We start from the raw sequence: 22500 nt of genomic DNA, 5'->3' as shown, positions 1-22500 counted from the left end.
AATTTTTTGAACCAGGCTGTAAAAGTTTTTTTTCTGCAGCCAGCCTCTAGCGGCCAGTTGACGAATTACAGTTTAAGTCACTTCCTTGTTGGCTTCAGAGAGAGAGCGCGGGAGGTTGCAGCTTGGGCATCATGCACTCATGTTTTTTGAGGGGGCACGAGGGATGGCTCCTTTTATATTTTTACGCATCAATATGCATAAAACCCCATCTTTTTACTTAAGTACCAGATATGGGTGTCATGCCATAAAATATTTTTAATACGACTGACTTTGTATTGAATGTGAATTTAATAAAAACGTTGTAATTTACTAATTATAACACTTTCATTGTAGCTTACAGAAAGAAAGCAAAGAACATTTTAAGCACTCTCAAAAACTCTTATTATAATCACTGAAGCTCTTTACACTGTGAAATGAATATCCTACTTCGTACGCACTTCTGCACTTTGTTCTTTCTGATGAGAGAATCATCAGACTCAGAGAACAGAATTGAACAGAACACCAGCATTCAGCGATGACTCATCTGAACGCCTCTGATTGGCTATTGCAATCATAAGCTCAACAGAATCGTGTGTGATTGGTTATAATGCTCAGCACTGTAAAAACATTCTTTCTGTCTCTGGCTCAGCGAATGCAGATTTGAATTTAGCAGCCGATGCTGTGCAACACTGCACGTTCTAATCACGCTTGTGCGATTGTATGGAATATAAAAAATATTATTCTGCTATTTTTTTGTCTTTTGGAAGCTGCATTCAAAATGTAATTTTCTCAAAAATCTGAGGGGGCACATGTCATGCCTCTGTCTACAGGAACACAGTGAAAATGTCAAGCACTCTTGCTCTTTTATGACGTTTAATTTTATGACTTTTACGACTGCTTAAGTTTTAATACAGTGTTGACTGTAAAAAAGATTTTAAGGTTGCATGCCATTCTTTTAATGTATAATTTATATATTATTAAATTAATCTAAATTCAATATATATATATATATTTCTTTACTTTTATTCATGGAGTTAAAATAACTAAAAAGACCATTCACACCCCCAAATAGTCATTTGTAACGTGAATGTGTCCTTTTTTTATCTTAAATATATGGATATATTTATATATCGGATATGTACAACATTCATTATCTCAAAATATGTTGTGTTTTACAGAATTAAAAAGTCATGAGGGTAAAATTGTTATAGAGAACAGTGAAATTTCAGTGGTACTGACAAAATTGACACAATTGTGGTATTGATGCAACACTAGTTAAAACTGGGTTTATTTTGCAGGAATTTTACTTTTGCACCAAGAAAAGCTGTAGGAGTGCATCCTACTTGACAAAGTCATGTTCACGAATCTGATTTACTGGTTACCGGAACCTCTTTAATTTCATATTTACCATGAATGAATTCATATAAGTACTAGACTCACATATGCACACTATATGCCAGAAAGTTGAATGTGCCAAAGAGCTGTCATATCTTGTGTAACCACTAGCTCAATCAAAGTGGCCGCAGGGGAGCGCTTTCCATTCCTGTTGCTCTAATCTAATCACACTGATTAAATTAGTACGTTAAAGAGGCCTGCTGATAGACATTGACAGCCAATCCACATGCTTAAGACACAACCCTACAACACACAAAATCATTCATGCTTAAACAGGATGTTGACTCCTACACAAACACCTGCCGCATCTGAAACCCAAGCCAAGTAAGTTCCTCCTTCAGGAGATTTAAAGTCACAAAGTGCGTTAAGTTTACCTGGAAACAGCAAAAAACTCCAGCTGTTCGCAGTACGTGACTGAAACTTCACTGCAGATAATGAGAGATCGGGAAAGACTTCCTCCGTGAGATAAATCTGAAAAAAAATGGTTCTTTCACTTTAGTTCTGCAGTCAGACACTTTAAAGAGACAAAGCCTCAAGGAGAAGGTCTTCAGAGCAGCTTTGACCACGAATAAAACACCTAATGATAAAAGCGTCTCTTATGATTTTTCTCACAATCTAGGATGTGAACGTTGTCAAACAGAGCCGATGTGCAAATTTCAGGTGTGAACTCCCTCTGATGCATTAACATGAGTCATTGTCTGTGTTACTCGCAGCTAAGTGCTCAAGACTACAGTCAAACTCTAGCAGACCTTCTATTTCATCTCAGTAATGCTGTTACCCTCCGTGGCCTTTTCAAAGTACCATCAGATTCGTCACTATATGCATCACAGTTCCTTTTTCACATGCTGAGCCAATTAGGTGAAAAAGAGGACTATACTATTTTCTCTTTGGCCTGATCTAAATTGTAAGATATAAAGATTAAAATATTAGATTATGAAAAAATATAAGATTACTATATATATATATATATATATATATATATATATATATAAAACTCTGAATTGCAATATATATATATTTGCTAATATTGCAAATATATATAATAATTGTTGCTGCCATCAATCTGGGAAGAGTAATACTGCCATTTCCAAACAATTTGAAGTCCATCATTCCACAGTGAAGAAGTTCATTCACAAGTGGAAGACATTCAAAACAGACACCAATCCTCCCAGGAGTGGACATCCCAGCAAATTCACCCCAAGATCAGACCATGTAACGCTCAGATGAATGGCAGACAACCCAAGAACTTCACTGCAGACTCGACAGGCCTCAGTTAACATGCTACATGATCAAGTTCATGACAGTACAGTTAGAAAAATATGGGACAAGTATGGCATGTTTGGAAGGCTTGCCAGAGGAAAGCCTCTTCGATCTGAAAAACGCATGGCAGCACGGTTTAGGTTTGCAAAGTTACATCTGAACAAACCATAAGACTTCTAGAACAATGTCCTTTGAACAGATGAGACCAAAGTGGAGATATTTGGCCATAATGCACAGCAGCACGTTTGGTGAAAACCTAACAAGCATATCAGCACAAACACCTCATACCAAAAGTCACACATGCTGGTGGAGGGCTGATGATTTTGAGCTTGTTTTGTTGCCACAGGACCAGGGCACCTCAGTCATTGAGTCGACCATAAACTCCTCTGTATACCAAAGTATTCTAGAGTCAAATGTGAGGACATCCGTTCAACAGCTAAAGCTTGGCCACAAGATTGGGTGATGCAACAGGACAACGATCCCAAGCACACCAGCAAATCTACAAAAGAACGGCTGAAAAGAACAGAATCAAGGTGTTTCAATAGACCAGTCAAAGTCCAGACCTCATCCTGACTGAAATGCAGTGGCGAGAGCTGTGCAAAAAACTTGCATATAAACTGGAGCAACGATGTAAAGAAGAGTGGGCCAAAATTTCTCCAGAACGATGCGAGAGACTGATGAAGACTGGTAAAGTTCAAGTTATTACTGCTAAAAGTGGATCTACAGGCAATTGAATAATAAGGTGTCCTAACTTTGTCACGCATGGCTTTTCCTTCTTGGCTTTATTTTTGTTAATCAAATAATGACACGGTGCGATATGTCATGTGATACTGTTCATTTGAGGTTTTATTTATCTCCTGATCCAGAAAACCATGGAATTTAATAGGGTGTCCTAACCTTTTCACTTGACTGTATATATGCACATTTACATTTAGTCATTTAGCAGACACTTTTATCCAAAGCGACTTACAAATGAGGACAATTTTTTTTTACAGAAAACAAGCAGTTAGTAAATGAATATAGAGTGCAAGTCTAAAATGGGCAAAGTTTTTTTTTTAAGAGTAGAGTTAGAGGGTCAAATAAAGATGGAAGAGATGTTTTTTTAGCCGATTCTTGAAGATGGCTAAGGACTATAAATATTATTATATATAATTAGTTGTGCTTTTTTATTACTAATATTTAATTTAACCATTAAAATGGAAAATAAAAAATTAAAACAGTTACAGAATGTGAAGGAGAATATTTCTTTCTTTGTTAAATTAGTTTGTGTTTTACAGAAGAAGAAAAGTTAATGATGACAGAATGTTACATTTTGGGTGACCTATAAAATAATTATTTACTTTATTTTAGCTCTGATGTATTATTCCAGCTGTTCCTTATATGTACATTTAATTTTTCCGGCCTCTTATTGCTACCTGTCCCAACTTTTTTGGAATGTGTAGCTCTCATGAAATCCAAAATGAGCCAATATTTGGCATGACATTTCAAAATGTCTCACTTTCAACATTTGATATGTTATCTATATTCTATTGTGAATAAAATATAAGTTTATGAGATTTGTAAATTATTCCATTCCTTTTTTACTTACAATTTGTACAGTGTCCCAACTTTTTTGGAATTGGGTTTGTATATGTATATTGAGTTATTGTTGATATTTAAATTATTAAGCTTTAAAAAATAAAAAGTATTGTGTTCATTTGCTAGCTTATATGTTAGCTTATATTACAGTGACTTTAAAATGGACATTGATTACTGAAATATTAGTTTCCAGAGGGTTTGACACACATCAGTCTTCCACAGGTGTCATTATTGCTGACAGGCAATATAGAGGCTGTTTTTCCTGACTCAGCTGATTCTTGGGCAGTCGAGATTGCTTTATTAAAATGGAATAGGAAGAGCAACTTCTTGTAAGTACACTTGTGTTGTCTTCCCCATTCACAGAATATATAAAAAGTGTGAAAAACATGCAAAAAAACAAGAAATCAGGAAGGGGGCCAACACTTTTTCACACCACTGTATATATATATATATATATTTTAGCAAATGAAAATGTAAATTATCTCACAGCATGAAGTTAATTGCAGTATGTCTTAACAATTTAGATTAGCATTTATAATCTTTTCTTTCCATTAGTGTTTGTAAATATTGTACTGTAAATATACATTTCTGAGATTGATCATTTATGTTCATTGTGTAGAATTAGTTTGATAGTAGTAACTTAACTTTCAGGAGCAACTAATAGATTAACCTTTGTTTGTTTGTTTGTTTGTTTCTTGCTTGCTTGCTTGCTTTCTTTCTCGGCAGTGCTGGAAAAGGCTGCGCTATACTGTGATTGCTCCTTCTCAAGTGCTTTCTGGGTTGAATAATTTACATGGCACAATCTTAGAGCCGGCAAGCTGAATTTGATGTACGTGATGGGCAAACCCAAGGGCAGCATAATAGCATGCAGGAGAGGCAGAAGAAGTGGAGACAGAGAGGGATGAGTGAGTAACACCAGATAGACTATACGCCTCTGTCTTTCTCGCACATCATCCCTCACTGCTTATCTGCCAAGCGGGGGGACGTGCCTTTTGAACAAGCTTTCGCCGGTTAAAAAATCTATCTGACAAGCTGTTTTGGCATCTTATACCCCTGGGATACATTACAATTAATAAGTAAGGATGTGAAGGAGATGTCCAATGGCTGCTGTCAAACCTTGTCGTATGTGTATGTGCCCACAGCAATGGTAATAAGTTGTTCCCAAAAAAAAAAAATCATCAAACCTAATTGATATGGTGTGCCAATTAACGGTTTATGTATATATATATATATATATATTAGTGCTGCCAAACAATTAATCGTGATTAATCACATTCAAAATAAAAGTTTTTATTTACATAATATATATGTGTGTACTGTGTATATTTATTATGTATATATAAATACACACTCATACAGTATATATTTTGAAAATATTTACATGTATGTATTTTTATTTATATAATTTATATTGTGTATAAATATAATTAATATACAAATATAAAATTTTTCTTAAATATATACATGCATGTGTTTGTATTTATATATACATAATAAATATACACAGTACACACACATACATTATGTATAAAAAAATATTTTATTTTGAATGCGATTAATTGCGAGTTAATCATTTGACAGCACTAATGTATATATATGGGTGTGTGCTTGTTTCAAATATTGTATTGTATTCTACTCTACTCTTACCAAGGTTGCATTTATTTGATCAAAAGATGTGAAATATTATTACAATTTAAAATATGTATTTTCTGTTTTAATATATTTTAAAATGTAATGTATTCCTGTGATGGCAAAATTGAATTTTCAGCAGCCATTACATAGTCTCCCATTTTTCTTGGGTAAACTAGAATGTCCATTTAATGTCACATACAACAAATAGTGGTTGGCCTTTGCACGTCGGTTAGATGGTGACTTTTTGGTCTTTGTGGTCTAGACTTTATGGCATTAGATAAAAATCTGGTTGCACAAGACTATATGAATATAGACTTAAGGATAAATGTGGGGTTGAGTTTATGGAGATGTGGGGCTGAAATCAAAGCCAGTGGCTTCAGGTGTTACCTTCAGAAAGGTCTGACAGAATCAGCTCTGAGGCTGAGCTGTCTGAAACATGTTTTTCCTGAGATGAAAGCTCTTCTATGCTCCATACACATCTTAGCCAGGAAAGGTATGAGATAATCTGTTTGTTCTCAAAGAAGGGAAAAAGCACCATCAATGACTTCAAAAGCATCATTTTACTCTTGGCGCTGTTGCTGTGATCACATGACTCTCGGGAGCGACGGAGAGGTTGAGGAAGATGAAGGAGAATGTAGAATCTCCTCTCAAATGTCACATGTGGGAATGTGATCATCTGCATATTCTACTCGTTTGGCAGCAGGGATTCATCCATCCAAGAAAAACAAAACGTTCAAGACGGGCCACATTATGGAGCATTTGTTCAGTATACAAGATCAATATTAATACAATAGCTCAGGAGCCATCACAACAAATCCGGGTCGGAGTGAAACAAATATGTCAGAGTAAGTGATTGGTGGGGCAACTTTACTGAAGAAGAACTGTTTCAAATGAATAAGTTATGTCCTGGAGCAGGTGAGCTACATTTAAATGCATGTCATTTTGTCATTGGGAATTTACTTACAAAGATCATCTTTATTTCTCTCTTTCACTCGTTTCTTGGAAATTTGTTGATGGGCTGTAAGTACAAGTTCTGCCAGTAAGCAACTGTGGTTTCTTTGCATTGCTACACATTTTTATTAAATCCCACGTACAGTGTGCTGGCACCAACCTGAGATATTCTCAAATTGCGTTTAATAGTGGAGGCTGGCAGAAGGGGAAGTCAAGAAGCCCAATATGCTGCCAAGACCAGCGATAAATTTGCAGGCCTGTATGTTCGGGATGCAGAGGAAGAGTAGGGAGGGATTGGCTCGTCGTAATACATCTGTGGTAATAAAAAAATTATAAAGTCGGAGGGGAAACAGCTCAAACTTCGAAAAGGTCAGTAATCAAAAGTGTACAGATCACTGGCTGGTGAATCCCTGAGCAGGATGCGGTTTAATTAATGGAGCTTATTAGTGCTGGCTTTGTGCTGTAAAGCCATGAGCTGGGTTATCTCACACACATTATCAGATGGCTGGAATGGGATGGACATCGAGTGTGTGGTTACAACAGTTGGCCTGCATCCCAAATGAAACCAGATATGGATGAATACAGTAGCAAAAGACCATGAAAACATTCTAATCTACCTTATTTAAGCAATAAAATGTATTTGGGTCTTTCAGTGACAAATCTGTACTTGACTTTTCAATCAGGAAGATTTAAAATATTCAAGAAGCAATTAAAATTTCTTAATATGGTATAACCCTGCTTTCATATTTTACAATTATTTTTTTATTTATGCATTTTACTGTGTGAATGCAAAATGAGCACCGAATGATATAAATAATTTAACAGTTTGTCCCTCTATTTCATTTAATTGTTGTCATCAGTGTTAAAACTATAGTATTCGGAAAGTACATTCAAAGTGCTCCCCAGATCAATGTTAATTAGAAGACAAAGCTGTTTATATTTGCCATATTTTCTTACCATACTAGAAAAAGTTTAGTTTGAAACACAATGTGGTTTAGGTTCTTTTGATGACATCTTAGAAAAAGTATATTTTATTAATACAATCAAAAGTCAAGTTGTTCTTTATAATTAGTAATATGATAATTTGTAATCATTTATAATGCTCATCAGCAGTGCTGGGTAGTAACTGATTATATGTAATCTGGATTATGTAATCAGATTCCAAAAATTATGTACTTGTAATTAGATTATATTACATTTTAAAATGCTCATAATCATATCAGTTACTTTTTTTAATGAATTACATGATTACATATTATTCACACAATGGCAGCAATTTATTTATAATTTATTGATTTTCATTTTTAAAGTTCCCGTTCTAAAAATCCTACTGTGTCATGCCATTTGGCTTTGAAAAGCTTAATGTTTAATGCATTTTATGATGTTGATATCAAAGAATGAAATATATTTTCTGTCTCTGTGCTTTTTTATATCAATGTGGTTAGATGTAGATGTAGTTTAATTTAATTTAAGTTAGATAAAAAGTAATCTAAAAAGTAGTCAGAATAATGAGTAACCTAAATTAGGTTACTAACTGCGATTTTCATCATGTAATAAAGATTAATGAACTACAATTTGTAAGTAATCTACCCAGCACTGTTTATCAGGTTTAAAGGTTCAAAACAGAACCCAACATGACCCCTTTCCTTTCCTTTCCTTTCCTTTCCTTTCCTTTCCTTTCCTTTCCTTTCCTTTCCTTTCCTTTCCTTTCCTTTCCTTTCCTTTCCTTTCCTTTCCTTTCCTTTCCTTTCCTTTCCTTTCCTTTCCTTTCCTTTCCTTTCCTTTCCTTTCCTTTCCTTTCCTTTCCTTTCCTTTCCTTTCCTTTCCTTTCCTTTCCTTTCCTTTCCTTTCCACAAGAATATGTAATTAGAAAATCAGCATTGTATTGTTGTCACAACCTTGAGCACACCTTATATACCATACTTTACAATTATTGCCTCTGAGTGTTCTCATACATATTAATGATTTAATTGATGTAACAGGCCTTTTTTCCTTGGCACTTTTTCTTGTGTGGTTGAGCAGATAAAGTGAATCTCCAGGTTTGCTGTGTCGGCAGTCATTCATCACTCCTTCTTTTAAGAAAATGCAGATAGTGGCGTTCCCCTCTCTCCCTGGTCTTCCAGGTAATTGTCAGAGAGACGAGCTCTGCGGGAGGTGAAAGCTCAGGCCCTTAGTGATGCTACTTGAGCTGTCAAGCAAGACTAGCAGATAAATTTAGGTGCTTCATCCATTTTTAAATGCAATGACTGACTAAAAGGTTTAGGTGAGAATGATATTGCTCACATGTGATGTAGAGGCAAAAATAGGAAGCTGGATGTGCACTGAACTCATCCGGGACTTTGTTCAAAATATACTTTTTGTTTAGCTGGGATATCTAGAGTATATTCAGAATGGAAGCTGCTAGGGTTGGCAGATATTCACACATTTTATTCTTATTGTTATTTCTCTTGGTAGGTGTTGCGAGGTCTTACAATTTAGGCACTTCTGCCAATTACTAATTCTTGCCCCATTAACATTAATAGTTCCATAGAACGCAACAGCAAAATTGAGCGAATGACTCGGTTGAGTAAATGATTCAATGACTCACTCATAAAGACTGTCAGTTGTTTCTTTTACGAATGCATCTGTGTTTTTGAAAGAATTAGTTGAGTAAATGATTCAATGACTCACTCACAAGGACAGTCTATTTATTTATTTAAATTAATTAATTTGGTGTAACACTATAACCGGTAGAAGAAGTCTATGAAAACCCATGAGGCATTTATGTGTAAATTTCGATAGTAAGATCTTTTTTTATAGTTTTTTTTTATTTTATTTCTGAAGTCAAAAAGTTTTTATACTGAGGAGAAGTTTTTCATTGTACATCAAGCTCATTTATTTGATTCCTTATGATATGACCCCATTATTATCCAAATAATCCAGTCATCAGACATATATTTCTTTTGTCTTGGGCCTTATTGGCCATGCAGATTCTAAGTATGGGTTTGTCCATCACTCCTTTTATGCATGTACTTTGCAAATTAGACTTATTCTGTGTATTACAGATTCCAGAAAATTCCGAAGACTCTATGTTCCAGCTCTGACGCGGCTCACCTTCCCCTCTCGATTACTCACTTAAATCCCTTCCTTCACCTCATCAAGAAGCGTATGAATAATAAATCATCTTTAAAATTTGATTCTGGAGTATTACGCTGAAGCACAATGAGAATCTTTTACCGGTTTGAACGTGAGTGGATTATCCAACTGTCTTCCATCGTTTGCGCTATGAAAGAAGGCGGTAAGCGGAACTTTACAGAGCGGATCAACAGGAAACAGAGCTTTACAGTCAAATGTTTGCTTATTTTAGAAACGGATAAGCTTGCTTCAAATTTAATTTTGAAGTATATTTATGCGCCAAGCTAAGATAGTGTAAAATTAGAGCCCTGGTTTAGCCTAAATAGAAAAGGAAGTGCAATTAAGGCTGTTTTTTATTGAATATGTCTACGTTGATCAGTCCTACATGGCCTCTCGGCGAATACGTGAGATAACTTGGCCGTAAATACAAACTCTTCGACCCAACCGCACAGCAAAACAACTATATATAATATCAGGCAGGATTTGTTAGAGTAAAACAGGCTGCTGGGGATGGTGTGTACTGTCAGCATTCATTTGTGCAGCAGTATCCCTGCACTGGGCCGGCCCACACCTACAATCTCTTCACATGAATAAAAAATGACATTTCAATTTATCTTTGTTGTTACGTTCTGGCCCTTGCATACTGATTTTCTATGTTTCAGGGAAAATGAAGCGGTGGAAAAACAGAACAGAATCTGCCAGGGAACTCGCAGTGCTTTCCTTGAATAAGAATCAAACGTTAATCTACCAGTCGGGAGGACGCATTATTGCTTTTTTTCAGTTCACATAAAAGGTGTTTGAGATGAGATTGGACGAATGGTATGTTTTACCATGCGTGAAAATGGAATACGTTGAAAGTTACGCACGCATTCTAGTGGAGGAAATGTCTGAACCGCTGTGAAATGCAGAAATGAAAACTATTACTTCCCTGGATTGGCCATTTGCATTCCTCTTGCTTTTTTTTTTGAGGCTATTGAGCCAGTTCTGCTCTTTCATTTCCCCCTTCTTCAGAATGAATGGAATGTCCTTTTATCAAATAAATCAACCCTGCGGATTAAATTCTCTCTGGGGACTCTTGTAGTATGTGTCCTGCTGGTTATGAATTCCTGGCAAAGACACAGGTGCTCTTGACCCAACACAAGACAAGCGGTATTCAGACGCCCAAATTACCGCCTGCCCAAACCAACAGGATCTGCCCCCGCCAAGTCATTTGCATTTTTAAAAGAGACACATTAATCAATGCTTTGTGGACCTGCGCTGGCACATTCATCTTCCTCTCCTAAACAACAAATAATGCACATCAGGATGAAACTGCACACATATGACACATGTATACATAAAAGCAACTCATTTGCATTCCATTAGCATACTGAAATGATCCATTTGACACATTCATTCAATATAATTTGGTTGGGGGTGGTCCATTATGCTTTCATTGTGGAGTTCAACAGATGATTTTGTGTACAGGCATGCTTTGTGGCCTGTTAAGTGCTGAATGTTGTTAGCTCATTGTGAAAAATGCCTCACACATTCACTTTATATACCCAGCATTAAGTACACATACTTTTTGAAGTACTGTTATGATTGCATATCTGTTTGTTAAACTTTATCACTGGACTGTTTTGCGTTGTTGTTTTTTTGTTTCGTTTTATTTCGGGGGTTTTTTGTCTCAGGGCCAGAAATGATTATTAGTCCTGTAACAGCAATTACTCTTAGAGTTATGATGTAATATCATCAATATAATTTACTAAACTTTGACCTCTTGAACAAAGTAAAATAAACACAAAGAACATGAAGAATTTATTTTGTACACATTTTAAGATATAAAGTCAGAAATGTGAAACATAAATTTCAGAAATTCAGAGGAGAAAAAGTCAGAATTGCAAGATATAAACTCAGAAAAGTAAAAAAAAAAAAAAAATTGAATTTTGTGTTATGCAATTCTGATTCATCTCAAGATTCTGATTTTGTTTTTCTCAGAATTGCAAGATATAAATGTACAATTATTTGGAAAAAAATCTGAATTGTAAGATATAAAGATTAAAATATTATATTATAAAAAAAAACAAGATTATAATATAATTTTATCATTTTTAACATATGAGATTAAAAAACATGTGTGAGATGTACACTCAATTCTGAGGGGAATGTTTAGACTTTTTGGGTTTCCAATTTTTTATTCAAATGGTTGAATGTAAGCTGCAGCATACCTTGTGTTATAGATAGTTTATATAATACTTAGAATTATAAAAAAAATAGTAATGAATTTCTCTCTCTCTCTCTCTCTCTCTCTCTCTCTCTCTCTCTCTCTCACTCTCTCTCACTCTCTCTCTTATATAGTATACTGTACAGACTTTTAATGAGAGGTGTTATAATGGTGGTATTTGCTAAAGTTAAAATGGGGAGCAAGATTTTGGGATTTTCTTGCCAGACTTTTCCAAAATGCTTTCGCTGCCCATGTAGTGGGTTAAACTCTGAGAGGTAATAGTTGTAGTTTAGAGCCCCACAAGAGTTGATCCATGACCTAACGTTATTGTGCCTTTGAGCAAGGCACTTAATCCCATGTTGCCCCAACAGGATTTTTCCTGTAATAAGTGTGCACTTTTGGATAAAAATGTCTGCTACATAACTTCTTATTATTTCAGTAAGGAAAGCATGGTTTGATAAAAGAGTAAATAATGATGGGACAAGCAGAAATATAGTAGTACGGCTGTTAAAGAGCAATAAAAAGTTTATTATAACAAGCACATGTGAATACTTCAGTCATTGTAACTTATCATTCCCAGATCTTGAAATGCACACTTGATTGATTTGATCCTTTGCAAGGAACATAAACATTTATATCTTCTGTGGTTTTCATCCAGTTTCCTTCCAAAGTGGATCCAGTACAGTGTCATTCATTGACTTGCTCGGTCAGTAGTTTTCCTGCTGGTGCACAGGGAACCTGATGCAATTACTAAGCCATGTTAAATTAAGCACTGCATTTGTGCAATCAATCACCAGCCAGAGGGCGTCTCTCAAGAATTCATTAAAATACGCAAACAATCGTTTAAACATGGCTGCAGCTTATCTGCTGTCTTTCACGCTAACATTAGATGTCTGCATTCAAAGGAGCCTGAATGACGGAGCTAAAACACTCGGGGACGCGTGAGAGGACACACACAGCTTCTGCTGCACACAGCTTCCCATCATGTTGTCTGGATTTGCATATATGTATGTCAAATGCAAGGCCTTGAATCATTTAGAAACTAGGAGAATGTAATCCCTATGAGAGGACGAATAATATATATTTTTCTGGATAAAGTGCTGTACGTTTTCATTATCATTATAATAATCGTTAATACTTTTTTCTTCCACTTTTTTGAGTGTGGTAGAGTGTGCAATTTTTCATTGCAATAATCAAAAATGTGAAAATATTCAATTAATAACATTACATTTTCTTCCTTTAATAGGAATCTCAATGCTATTTTAGTTCATTCTGTTTTGTGTGTGACACTTTTATCTGCAAATGCTCTAAAATATTCATAGCGGCTCACTGTGGTGTGCTGCAATACATTATGGCCAATATATTGTAGATGTTTTACATTTTCTGTCAGTGTTGAAGTGTTTAACTGAAGAATGTAGACATGTATATTTCTTCTGTGGTGCATGAGAGCTTTCAGAAATGGTGAATAATGCTGTATCATGTGCGTAACACATGGTTCCCAGCTGACATCTGTGAACAAAGTACTTTATTATCTCAGACCCCTGCAGTACCGGAATGCATCACTCCTTTGTGCAGAGCAGAACTCCTTTCCTATGTAAATCCCAACACAACACAACACAACACGCAACAGAGGCTGTTAATTGGTCTAAAAATAAACCATAAAGGTAAAGACTGTGTAGATACATACTGTATATCAGCATCACTTTTGGTACCTTTTTGACCTCTGTAATGTCTTAGAAATAATGCATGCATTGTTATTAAAGAGAAAATAGACTTTTATAAGTGTGCCCTGGTCAAGCTCAGTCAGTTTAATTAGCTTGATTATTTACGGCATCCAAATAAGTAAGAAAAGGTTCCTTGCTAAGGAGAATTATGGGTAATCATTATCTCATTTGACCTCTCAGACAGCTCTTACACACCAACAAGGTCCAGTTCATTAAAAATGTTCTCCAGTGGTTTTGTAGATCTTGATTAAAACCACGTTATTGAATTATCAGACTATGTTCACAGCTTAGACTAAATACTTTAATATTCAGAGCTTTGACTGAATATTGCTTTAAAATTACAGGTGTATTTTGTGAGAATTAAATATTGCGGAGACATTGTAGAAACATTAAAACATGCATGCTGTTAATTAGTGCATGTTGTGAAGCAATGCATCATGGGTGCTTTATCTACTGATAGAGGGATATGAACACACCCACATTAATGTGAGCTGCATTAAGTGACATACGGCTAATGAGGTTTTAAAGATCCACTCAATTTTTCCTCAGTATTTTATTATTATTTTTTTTTTTTAAATAATGAATAATACTTTTGAAAAATGTTCAATTGTGTTTGTTCACATGAGACTCCATTCCATGCAATTTGACTTTACATGGAGCTGGTCACCTCATAAGCGCTGACATGTTGGATCACATGATCTGAATTACTGCTCATTATATCAGCTCATCCATGTTTATGTTACGGCATAATAAACATTCAAAATTCTGAGAATTGCGAGATATATTGTAAACTCCGACTTATTTTTTTCTGTGTTTACAACTCACACTTTTTTCCTGCCATGGAATAAGAAATAAAAAAAGGTAATTGCAACTTTTTATCTCATAATTCTTTCTTTTTTAATCTTGCGATTCTAACGTTATATCTCACAATTCTGACTTTTTTCTCAGAATTGTGCTTTTATATCTTGCAATTCTTAGAAAAATAGAATCATGTACGGTGGCCGAGAGAGCTCAACGCCCTGCAACTTCAGAAAACACATGCAAATAGAAAAAGCACCAGCAAATCAAGAAAACATCTTCATCAGTTTGACAGCAGGTGCTGCAAATGCTCACAACACAACCAAATAAAGAATTGTATTGCATTGTAATGTAGTGCGTTTCTTTATTTGGTTGTGTTGTGAGCATTTGCAGCGCGTGTGTTGTCAAATTGATGAAGTTGCTTTCTTAATTTACAGGTGTTTTTTCTATTTGCAGTGCGTTGAGCTCTCTCAGCCACCGTAATCATGAGATACAAAGTCAGAATTTTAATCTCACAATTATTACCTTATTCATCTTGAATTTTGAGAATTACATCTTGTAATTCTGACTTTATATCTCAAAATTCTGAATTATTTTATCCCATGGTGGATAAAACAAAATGAAATAAATCAAGGCAACATAAACACAGCAAACAAACAAAAAATACTAAGTGAACCATTTCCATTTCTGTCCCTCCCACATCCAGACATAATAGCCATCCTTTCAAGTAGACACTCACTCTATTTATATATAATAGACGAGTGTTAATAAAATGATGAGTTGAGATTTCTGCCACACCTCATTGTGTGAGATGAAGTGGTCTTGTCATAGCAGCATCTTCATTGTAGTATACACTTGTAGGGCTAATTTTAGACACGTCTGTGTTTTTCTGTTGTTGTTTTCTGCTCACAGCAGGTGTGTTTTTTCAAGCTTTTTTCCATCTTGTTTATTGGAAAGTCGAATGCCCCGCAAGTCATTGATATTACCTGCCTCAGGTTGCAAAAGTGAATAATTGAGCTGGGATTATCCGGGCAAGTGGGTAAAGCAACCTCGACTTCGCTAAACTTCTCACAATGAGAGATGAGGCACTGTTACCTCCGTCCTGGCCCTTCCGTCTCCGAGGCAGAGAGGCACATTTAATCAACACAAACACGGCAATAGCAACTTCAGAGGCTACTTGCAACATTAAGTGTTTGAATGTTCAACTCAGTTCAGCGGTTAAAGAACTCATTGAGAGCACATGCCTCTTTCTCTCCCAGTGGCCACACTGAATTTGTTTTGATGAAAGAGCTAATTCATTTTGGGAACGCAAAGGCAGTCTACTTCTCTTAGGATTTAGGCTTAAAGTAATGGCAAATTGCTTAGAAGATATTCTGTATGCCTTTTGGAAAACTTTTTTATGTGTTGTACTTATAATGTGTTTCATAGCATCTCAGATGCTCTTTAATAGATCCTCTGCAGTTAATGGGTGCCGTCAAAATGAGAGTCCAAACAGCTGATAAAAACACAATAATACACACAACACTTATAAAGTGAAAACCTGTTTGTTTGTAATTAAGAAATCTACCATTAAGATGTTTTAATCAGTCTGAATCAGGAGAGAAATATCAAAGAATGTAGAAATACAAAGACGGCTCACTCCTATCCACCTTATTTTTCAACGCGGAAGTACGCCGTTTTCTGTCAATGTGCGAGACTTCCGGTTCATTAGCCGCTGTAGGGAAATAACGAGAAGAATTACAAAGTGCAGTAAATGGCAAAACTGTTTGCACTACAAACCAGTGTGTTCATAATTTAGATAATAGATTCAAATAATATGGTAAGACATACCAGTTTGAAATATCAAGCTCAAAACGAGCTGTTTTGTACAGCTAAAAATAGCTGGTAGCAGATGACACCAGAAGCCAGACACATTAAATTTATATATGGCCACGCCCGCTCTTACGGAAAAATAAGGTGGATACTAATGAATGGGAGAAACTGCAAAGAGCAATATGGCGGGATAGTCCCACCTTCTAAATGAAAGAGCCAATCACTGATTTGTAAAGTCATTGCGTCACTGTAGCGGCCGTGGCGCATGCACAGTCATAAGCGCGTTGGAACTACGCCTGCGCATTGGCTGGTCTAGCCTGAAAAATAAGTTTTTTAAACGCTATTTGAGCATAAGAAACAACATTCATGGGGCAGTTCATTTCAGATGTTGTTGCTGATTTGAAATATGTAATTTAATCGCGAGTTCAGCAAGCAGTTTTTGAGATTTCAGGATTCCCCCATTCATTTAGATAGGACTTGGTCTTGTTTGAGCTGCATGGATGCGTTGCAAATATGGCGGCCTAGTGAACAGACTTTCCTTGAAAGGGACTTTGGAAATATACACATATAAAGCACTGTTTACAAGCAAAAACAGTCGAGAACAGTTCTAAATTAATATGTTGGTGGATTTTGATGTGAGAGGATAATAGGGGATGGACTATTTCACTTCAGAAAGCATTATTATGGTTTATGGATTGCTATTTTGCCAAAAAAAAAAACGGTCTAAATGTAAAACATCTTAATGCTGGATTTGTTTCTTGCAAACATGCAGCTTTTCACGAGACTTGTTGGTGGACTGTAGTCGTGTGGATCACTTGTGGGTTATTGTGATGCTTTTATCAGCTGTTTGGACTCTTATTCTGACTGCACCCATTCACTGCAGAGGATCCATTGGTGAGCAAGCCATGCTACATTTCTCCAAATATGTTCTGTTTAAAAACAAACTAATTTACTAATTTCATTTTCATTATATATATATATATATATATATATATATTTATTTCTGTAGACATATTTGTGCATATTAAAATGTTTTCATTTAGCTTGCAATTATTAGCTGAAAAAAATATATTTTGGGTGAGCTGTTATACCCTTATGTTGTGTTCGCGGTCTCTGAGACCCCAGTTATAAACATGATTAAATGTCCTACTTACAGCCCTCAAAGTGACTGAATAATTCTTTTATGCATCAGGTGGGATTGTGAAGCGCCAGTTTTTTCAAACCAGCTGTCCCGACCTTCTGATACTGCATGACGTTCGAAGCTTCAAACGTCATCAATCACGTGGTGTTGTCATTTCGCTACAAGCATCGGCACAGTGTGTGATACAATAGTGGTTTGAAAACTGCATCGGAGCTGCGGTATCAATTGTCCCATCACTAATTATTAACACTTTTGTCTCATATAATATATAAAACCTTACAAGAAAGACTTACAAGAAATCACCTCATCAAACAGCAAAAGGCACTCGTTTTTCTTGCCTGACCCAGATAGCTGATGCATAGACAGTCTGATTTGTTTGCACTTGCTTAATTCACTAGCTTACATATGGTGCTGAATACTGATGCCGATTTTTAATAGATCAGTGAGAAATCAGCAGGCTGGCAAAGACATTCACATTAATGGCTTGCATAAAAGCTGCACTTTCAAAGCAGTGCTTCTTGGTTGGCCACCAGTGAAGCTCTTTTATGAAATCACAGTCACACTTCCTTTAGGGAATAATGGTAGAAATTCATTAACATCATGAACATTTAAACTAGGAACATAAAGCAACTGCAGTATTTTCACAGATGGATGTTTAGCAAAAAAAGCACAGATACTCTATGGAAAACTGCAGTTATTAGTAGCATTGTCATTTGTAGCTACTTCCCAAACTTTTGCATATATTCAGTTGTTTTGTCACTGCGTTGATTATTTGTCATATTTATTCGTCGCCTTGTACTCAAGTCTACCTTGTAGTTGACTTTCAAATGTAATGGTTTATTATTCAGAAGGTTTCTGTAAAAGAAAGATGCATTACCATAGCAAAGATGTTTCTTCAGGCGCACAACCCTCTGTTAACATGCCGTCAAACAACTACTAAAACGTCCTTGGAATATCTGTCTTGTGTGTGACGGTGGGGAACTGATGCCTGATAGTCAAAGGACTTCAGCATGTTTGAATTTCTCTGTTTATGCATCCTGTTGTTTCTGCTCAATTAATCTTTCTTTTTGCTGTTTTATGTTCGAGGACGTCCTTACGCTAATAGCATCCACTTAAAAACTCTCGACAGGGCATACATCAGATCTAATGTGATATAACCTCATAAATATTCTGTGAAATAAACGGATATTTCCTGTTTTCTGAAGTGACATTTTGGTCCATTGACCAAAATGCCTTGCTTTTCTTTTCCCAGCATGCTGAAGTGTGAGTTAGCGTGAGTGCAGTGCAGTTGAAGTTGGCAGGATGTTTGGCATTTGGCCTGACAGCAGGTGTACATCAGCGCTTTAGGTTTTTGGGGAGTTTCTCAGCACTTACACGCTCACACCGTCGAAAGCCCTGCTAGTCTGTGTCACCTGTCGCTGTTCACCTTCATGAGAAATTTGCGGCATGCTAGCTGTCCTTTTAAAAAAACTGCCTTAGAAAAGGTCACAAAATACTTCCAGAATTGTGTTAAAATTGACAGCGTTAGACTGTTTGACGACTCAAGATCGAAGGGTTTAAGATGCTGAACATAAAACTTACGCCTATCATCAAATTTCAACACTATTCAGTGGTGCTAGCTAGAAGAAACAAATGTATGAAACTACAGAATAAATCTTTTGCCACAATGCAGCTTGTTGCTGAGAGGTTTGCTTTTCCTTTTTAATATGAATCTCAATACTTTTGTCATTTCGTCTGAATATCAACATTTGTGGGATTTAGTCAGTCAAAACAGTTTGAAAGTTAATTGATCTAATTTTGTGTCTCTGGAAAATATGGTTCTTTGACATTGTACTATAGAATATCAAAGTTTTTTGTGTGTCTAATTGTGATTGAGGGATTTGTGGACACATCAATGTTTTAGATTTGTGTAGTAAAAATGATAGCTTTTTATTGTGAATTTAAAAGATCAAATAAGACCCCCAAAGGCCCCAAGTTGCATATTTTATATGTAATGCAATTAATGGGGTTATTATTCAAAATTTCCATGAATTTAGATACATTTCAGACATCTTCGCTTTTCATTAAAACCTATAGGCTAATTAAGTGAAAGCATTCAATTTGCATTCATAATGTTGCAATTATTATTATTTTAATTATGCAATTAAATATGTAAACATGCGTAAACAAAAAGTCCACTTTTGTCTATCATTGATTATTCAATTATTCGGCTAAATTGCCATATACAAGTACTATTTTAAAATAGAATAGTTATCTATCTATCTATCTATCTATCTATCTATCTATCTATCTATCTATCTATCTATCTATCTATCTGTCTGTCTGTCTGTCTGTCTGTCTGTCTATCTATCTATCTATCTATCTATCTATCTATCTATCTGTCTATCTGTCTATCTGTCTGTCTGTCTGTCTGTCTGCATATTTGTTTGTATTTTTATTGTTCATTATTCATAGTTTCTAACCAAGGACATTTTTATTTATCATTATATGATGCCTTTATTTTTGCTTTTAAAATTTCCTTTACTTTTATTAAGAAAACTATCCCATATATTAAGTTTATTATAGGCATTAAACTTTAACACACTCTCATAAAGGCACATGCTAATTATTCACCAACATGATGACCCGATCTATAATGCTTTCTCATATCAACAGCCACAAACTCATCAGCTTGACTATCCTGACAGATCAAGGGACGGTTCATTTATATTCTCTTGAAGTTGAGCATCATTATGAAAGATAATTTGTCTCCTAAAATCTTCCATGACTTCAGGTGATTACATCCTGTTGATTTCCTTGACAAGCCGGTGTATAAATATGATCTATTACCTTAGTAAATTATTTTATTCCAGTCCTCTTAGTTGACATTCTTCGGGTGGTTGTATACTGTAAAAGCGAGCATCAAAATGTATATGTGGCTTAAAGGAATTAAAATCTTTTGATTCACGTCAAGCTGGATCTCCAAGCTTATCCTGAGCTGAAAGAAAGGTTGCATGTATCGCAGTTGCACAACATGTCGAGCCATGAATGAACACTAAAAGGATTTATGCGCAAGGAGCAGTCAGGTTTGTTCCACCTGAAGAGTACAGAGTCTCGCAGGTCCCCTGGGCACCTGAATGCACATGGGAGAGGAAATGCTGGCATTGTTTTGTGTGTAGGTGGAAAGCTTGAGTGTCTGATAACCAATGACCTTGAAGTGCCTTTCTGTAAGTAGATTGTGCTAATTTAGTCACTAGAAAAAAATAATTCGGGTTAGTTTTCTTGCTCTTACTCAAGGACAAAGACACCAGTGAAGCAGATTCTTGTTAATTATGTGAATATGCAGTATAGTTTTAATTCTCGTTTTGATTAAAGTTTGATTAGATTCAGTTTGTTTGGGTGTATTTAAGTTACTTTGTCCATTTTGTATACACAAAAAATATTCACTTCACTTCATGTTGATATCAGAAACACTGACGAGAATGAACGAGCAAAACTCCCATGGCGAATAGAATGGCTTGCAATTAATGAAGAGCACTTCTAGATCTGAACAGCACATCTTCTTTAACACAGTTACATATGTACACCACCTCTCATTGATGTAAAAGCATGTCCCGCCGCCGCGCGATTTCCCCGTTGATTCTGCGTCGCGGTCCGCTCTGAACAGCTGAAAACCCGGCAGACTCAACGCGCTGTCCGGAATGGCGTCTTTCAGCCAGGTTTCCGTGAAACACAGAGCAGCAGAGTTAGAAAAATCCTTATTTGTCCGGGAGAGCAGAAGAAGTTCGTCCGTTTTGTTGGGTAGAGAGCGGAGGTTCGCCAGATGGATGCTCGGTAATGGCGTTCTGAATCCGCGCTGTCTGAGCTTCACGAGCGCGCCGGCTCGCTTCCCCCGTCGCTTCCCCCGTTTAAAAAACGGAATATATTTTCTTTCTCTTTGTTTTTTGTTTTTGTTATATCAATATGGCTCATAGCCATATGGTTCAAGTTTAAAACAAGTTAGATAAAAAGTAATCTAAAAGTAATCTAAAAACTAGTAAGAATACATTACCTAAAATGAGTAACCCAGATTACGTTACTAACAGTTCTCATCATGTAAGCTGTAATCAGTAAAGGACTACAATTTGTGAGCGATCCACTCAGCTCTACTTGCATAGTTCAGTATCTCCATTTAGTTTTACAGGGGTGTTTACACGACACCATTTTCAATTAAAAATTAAAAATTAAAAAACTTTTTATGTGTTTTCAGGAGTCTGAAAATGCCAACTTTTGAAAATGGGTTTCTAAGTGCAAGCTTTTGAAAACGATACTGTTACTGTCTCTGTGTAAACTACAAAAACGAATATGTGAAAACAGAGATGTCATGCGTATGTGTATTACGTGTTCAGTCTATAGAAATGCATATGTGCGCAGATGCGTAGTGTTTACAAAATGACATCGCCAACTACTGGCCTGACATGCATAATACAGCGGTTTTTAGTATATTTCGCCTTAATTTAGTCTCTGTGGATGGAGACCAGGGAGAATCTGGAATAGAAATCCTGGAGTTTAAGATGGACTATTGGTAAAGCACGTCTAGAGGACAATGATGTTTGCCTATCCACCTTGAGGCCAAAGTCAATATTGAGGTGTTTAACATATTAATAGGAAATTAATCTGATAATGCTACCGTTAACAAAACTCCCCACAGTGAACCGTAAAGATAAATAAGCAAACAAATAGAAAATGTAATTTGAAGAGATGTAATAAATACTAGGGTGTCATTTGTGTGAAAGGCCATACATTTGCTATATGTACAGTCAGGTCCGGAAGTATTCAAACACTGACCGAGATTTTGTGCTTTTGCCTTTATACACCACAACAATGGATTTGAAATAAAACAATCAAGATGTGATTGAAGTGCAGACTTTTAGCTTTATTTTAACCCTCTA

At 35.9% G+C, this 22500-nt stretch overlaps 1 long non-coding RNA gene across 1 annotated transcript in view; it reads left to right on the top strand.

Annotated features, from left to right (window-relative positions):
- LOC107568506 (uncharacterized) overlaps positions 1 to 9915 on the top strand; it is a 148650-nt gene extending 138735 nt beyond the window's left edge. Inside the window, exon 4 of the long non-coding RNA XR_001606767.1 lies at positions 9840 to 9915. This is a non-coding gene — a long non-coding RNA (uncharacterized lncRNA). The remainder of the gene's footprint in view (positions 1 to 9839) is intronic.
- Positions 9916 to 22500: the final 12585 nt, after the last annotated feature.

The sequence above is a fragment of the Sinocyclocheilus grahami genome, unplaced genomic scaffold (genome assembly GCF_001515645.1).
Source record: "Sinocyclocheilus grahami isolate Dianchi unplaced genomic scaffold, SAMN03320097.WGS_v1.1 scaffold1251.1, whole genome shotgun sequence".
NCBI classification, from domain to species: Eukaryota; Metazoa; Chordata; class Actinopteri; order Cypriniformes; family Cyprinidae; genus Sinocyclocheilus; species Sinocyclocheilus grahami.
Note: the sequence above shows the minus strand (reverse complement) of the source record. Positions and strands in the feature narration are given on the sequence as shown.